Below are 5,467 nucleotides of genomic sequence, written 5' to 3'. Positions count from 1 at the left end.
AAAAAAATATATATATATATTTATACTTATTTCAAAAGAGCTTAAATGTGAAAACATGCACACCTTAAAATAGAAACTACATGGTATAATTGGCTCCATTTTACAGATGGTGAAACCATAGACTCAGAAAGGTTACTTTATTGCAGAAGGTGATGTCAAAGACTATGTCCCTATTCCATGCATCATATTGCCTTTCATTCTGTGAAATTGTGATGAAGCTTTGTGATTAATAATCTAGGATGTCAGAATTCTGGGACTATTGGTGTTTACTCACAAGAGGAAGGCTGTGTAGTACAAATATCGGCTCTTTTAAGCCTCCCCTTGACTTCCAGTCGGGCCACCGTCATGTTCTGAAACTGGTGGTATTATATCTTGTAGCTTAACCAGAGTGGAACATTCACTTTCCCCCAGGCATGTCATGTTCTTCTTTGCCTCATGCCTTAGTGCCTGCCTGGAGTATTTTATTATACTGGTGTACCTGTCTACCTCCATCTCCACCCCTCTTTCTGTCCCCAAAGACTGAGGCCCTGGCTGGATAGGGCTTGAACCTCACTCATCTCTATATTCCCAGTGCCTGGTGTGCTTGAATTTATGCATGTATTCATTCTACTAATATTTAATAAACCAAATATAAAGAGGCCTTCAATAGAAATGAGAATTGCTGAATGAGGGATGGCTGGTTTAGCTCACTTGGTTAGACTGTGGTGTAGATAACCTCAAAGTCAAGAGTTTGGATCTCAGCACTGGCCAGCTGCCAAAATAAAAAAAAAAAAAAGAAAGTTTGCTGAATGAATGAAAGTATAAGGTGACCAAAGCCTTAGGGAGAAGAAGATATAGTATACTAGTTCTGAGTCCTATCTGGGTTTCAGACTTTAAAAATATCTGTTGAAAGATACAGACTTGCCCTAGAAAAATGTGCATGCTCATGTGTATGTCCATTTTGTCTCTAATTTCAGGAATGTTCATGGATTCACTGAAGCCTACTGGACACAGCTTAAGAAATTCAAGTGTAGTTGGTGGGAGCATAATAATATTACATACCTTTGAGCCCATAACCCCACTTTAGAGAGTTTGTCTTACTGATATAAAAGTACTCAGCTTATATTTACAAAAATGTTAATTATGTTAAAAGGAAAAAATAATGTCCCCAAACTAAGAAATGGGAAAAGTGTTATTCTGCATCTTTGTTTGCAGCTTTAGAAAAATCACAAGAAGGCTTGTTTAAAATTAGAACTCGTTTCTTGGTACTCTGCTTCTGATCTGTTTATATCCTTTGTTGCTTTCATAACCATTGGCCATCTCAGACATATTTTTTAGGGGGTGAAACCTTGTTATTCCAAATATCAGACACAAATGTATCCTTGTCATACACTTCTTAGATGTGTGGAACTTATTGTGATTGATCATTGACAGAAAATCAGTATATTCTGCATCTCGGGCCATCCTTCCATAAACATCCTTTGTAACAACCCACATAGCAATGTTTTTATGACCTTGTGAACTGAAACTGCAATCTTTCTTACTTTTCTTAACCTAGTTCTTTGTCCATTTTCCTGCTTTGTCTGAACTGGCGTACTTTTATCATCTTGCTGCTTCTTTGGGTAAGAAATACCGGTAAAAAATTGTCCATGATTAAGGGAAATTTGTCTAATATTTTGTTTTGAATAATCACAGCATTTTTTTTTATGGTGGTAAAAGTTGGGAAAATTCCAAATGTGCATTGTGCCAGTTAATAATTTATTGCTTTTTGGTTTCAAATCTACCATTTATTGCTTGCTCTGCCATAGTGGAGCTGGACCCTACAAGCATTTCTTCTTTATTAATGGACACATGATATTACATTTTATCAGTAGCATGCCTAGGGTGAATACCGCAGGAGGAAGGATGTTCTCTTCCTAGTTTCAGTGTACTTCTGTTCTTCTTGGTTCTACTGTGTGGCTTTCACTGGCATGTGTGGGGACATCTAGTGGTGTTCACCCATTGAGTGTCAGTGGCTCCTCTATGGATTGCTTCCACACCCATGTCACTGAAACAGTTTGCCAGTGAATTCTACCAGCACCCCACACGGCACGTTCCTGAGACATTGTGCTGGTATTTCCCCACATTCTCATTAGTGATCAGTAAACCTCACAGAACCTGCTCTAGAGGCTCCCCAGCAAACTCTACCAGCACCTCAGAGGGTAGTTGCCTACTTGCTGGGTTTGGCATGCAGCAGCTCATTGGACTTCTCTACTATCCAGTTGGTCATAGCCATGACTTCTACAAGTTTTGGTTTTTTGTTTGTTTTTGGCGGCTGGCCAGTCCAGTCCTGGACCTTGGTGTTATCAGCACTCTAGTCTAACCAACTGAGCTAACTGGCCAACCCCTTCTTACAAGTTTTGTATCTCCACTTTGGAGGAGAGGGGACTACTCTAAATTTATTTCTTCCTTGGGTGCTTTGTCTCATGGAAGTCGTGGCTGCTCCCTATATATTCCTTTAATATACAACTCCTTTTGTAATTAATCTCTTGCTCCTAGTTAGTAATTCTCTTTATTAAACTTTCCCTGTTCAAATTACTGTGTGGTTTCCGTCTCCTGACTGGACCTTGACTAATATATATCATTAGGAGAAACATGAAATAAACTGTAGAATATTATGCAGGAATTAAAAAAGAATAAGTTAGACTTCTGCAACTGCCTATAAAGGGTCAACTGCTACAGCAATTGCCTTCTCTTCATAAACAGAAAATTGCACAAAACACTTGCACATGAGGGTACTTCAAAAAGTTTGTGGACAAATAGAATTAGGAGATAATGACTATTTCCATAAATGTTTTGAAGATCCTGTGTATGAGATAATTGTTTTCAGATCTTATATAAGAGGCAGCATGAGACTGTAAACTTAGAGAAAGGAAACAAACAGAGTGAGCCCTGCAATTGCACCAGCCTGGAGGCAGTTTTCACACTATAGCAAAGACAGGGATCACCTAAACTGAGAATCTCACTGAGTCGAAGAGAAACATGGCAGAGTACAAAGGAGGCCAGAGTGTTAGGAATTTGCAGAATGGACTACTGAGAAGAGGGAGCTCCACAGAGAAGGAACTCTGGAAATTTCCATAGGGGCCCTGTGAGTCTTTGGCTAAGTTCTATCTGTACATATGCAGGATAAAAATCCATGAGTCCTGGAAAAAGACCCCCCAAAACAGTAGGCCAAGCACTTGGAGCTACTGAAGGGCTGGGAGTTGTGGAAAATTCCACAGGCTGGAAAGGGCATCAGTGAGAGTGCTCAGAGGGGTCATAGCTCAGTAGTGGGAATAATTAACCCTAGAGTAAAGGCTGCTCTTGGCCTACCATAACAAGGCTTAAAACAAGCCTTGGAAAAATCAAACTGATCCAGATAACTTAAGTGTATCTTAGAACAAAGTCCAGCACTCAAAACTATGAAGTTCACCATTCGATCAAAAGTTATCAAGCATCTAAAGAAGCATGAAATATCAACCACAACAAAAAAAGAGATCAGCCATCCACACAGACCCAGAAATGACAGATGATGGATTTGCAGACAAGGTCCTTAAGACATTTGTTGTAAATCTTATGAATATGCTCAAAGATGGAAAACATGAACATGATGTGGAGAAACATGAAAGGAGTAATAAAAAAATTGAATTTCAGGCCGGCCCGGTGGCGCACTGCTACAGTGTGCCGCTTGGGAGCGCGGCGGCGCTCCCGCCAAGGGTTCGGATCCCACATACAGACCGGTTCCGCTCACTGGCTGAGTGAGGGGCGGGCGCAGCACCGAGGGTTGTGATCCTGTTGCCGGTCCCGGTCCGGTATGGGTGCGACACTGAGGGTTGCAGTCCGTTGCCGGACACGAAAAAAGACAAAAAGGAAAAAAAAAATTGAATTTCTAGAGATGAAAAATACAAGATCAAATGAAAAACACATTGTATGGGATTAACAGAAGATTACTATAGGGGAAAAGATGAATGAACTTGAAGACATAGCAGTGGAAACTATCCAAAGTAAAATACAAAGGAAAAAAGTCTGAAAAAATGTAAAGAACATCAGCAAGCTGTGGGACAATATCATCTGGTCTAATGTGTGTAATGCAGGTCACAGAAGGGGAGAGGAAGACCAAAAAAATATTTGAAGACATAATAGCCAGGCATTTTTCCAGTTTAATGAAAACCATAAACTCACAGATCCAAGAAGCTCATCAAACTCCAGGTAGAAGAAACATGGAGAAGATTGCATAAAGATACATCAAAATCAGTCTGCTGAAAACTAGTGATAAAGTGAAAATTTTTAAACAGGCACTTACCATATGATCCAGTAATCACCCACCTGAGTATTTACCCTAGACAAATGAAAACTTATGTTTACATAAAACACTGTACACAGATATTTGTAACATCTCTATAATATCCCCAAACTGGAAACAATGAGAATGTTCTTTGACAGGTAAGTTGATATCCATACAATGGAATACTATTCAACAAAACAGAAGGATCTACTGTACAATAACATGGATGAATCACAGAAGCATTATGCTAAGTGAAAGAAGCTAAAGATTTTGTTTATATGAAGTTCTAGAAAATGCAAAAGCATGTCAGTGGTTTCCAGGATCCAAGGGATTGAGGGAGGGTATTGACTGGAAAGGAGCACAAGGGAACTTTTTGAGATGATCAGAAGTTTTACTCTGATTGAGGTGGTAGCTACAAGATTGACACATTTTTCAAAACTCATCAACTGTACACTAAAAATTAATGAATTTTATCATATGTAAACTACAACTCAATAAAGCTTATTATTAAAAACACAGGAAATGTATAGGATTTTTTTTATCAATTGATCCAGGAGATGTCCATGATGTATTGTTATAGGAGAAAAGCAAGTTGCATAGTAGCGTATGTAGTATGATCATCATTAATAAAACAACACTAGGAAAAACCCTCTATAAACCTGTATATGTGTATTGATGTTTGCAAGCTCGTGGAGATGTCTTTGGCAGGATACATACCAGGCTGGTAACAATGGTTACATCATAGGGATGAGAATTGAGGGGAGAGTAAGTTTTTCTTTATACATCTTTGGATGGTTTCAATGTTTTACAATGAGCACCTATTATTTTCATAACTAAAAAATAATGAAAATAAAGGGTATATAAAAATAATATATAGGGAGGTGTGTATGTAGGAAGAACTCTGCGGAGGGAGAGGTCCATCAAGTCTGAAGGGAAGTCAAAGAGTATGAGATGTGATTACACTTGACAAAAAAGGTCTTTGATGACCTCTGAGAGAATATCTAAATAGTGGGGTGGGGGCTAGAGGTCAGAATGTAATGCATGGAAGAAAGGCATAAGTTGGAAGGAAAGGCTTTTGAATGTGGACCACTTGTTTAGGAAGTTTGGTGATAAAAGGAAGTTCAGAAACAGGACCATTGGAGGAGGAAAATGGCGGCGCGCCTGGAGCACCAGTGTCGGGAAACA

Source organism: Galeopterus variegatus, unplaced genomic scaffold, assembly GCF_000696425.1.
Source record: "Galeopterus variegatus unplaced genomic scaffold, G_variegatus-3.0.2 Scaffold2508, whole genome shotgun sequence".
Taxonomy (NCBI): domain Eukaryota; kingdom Metazoa; phylum Chordata; class Mammalia; order Dermoptera; family Cynocephalidae; genus Galeopterus; species Galeopterus variegatus.
This window is presented reverse-complemented; position numbering follows the sequence as displayed.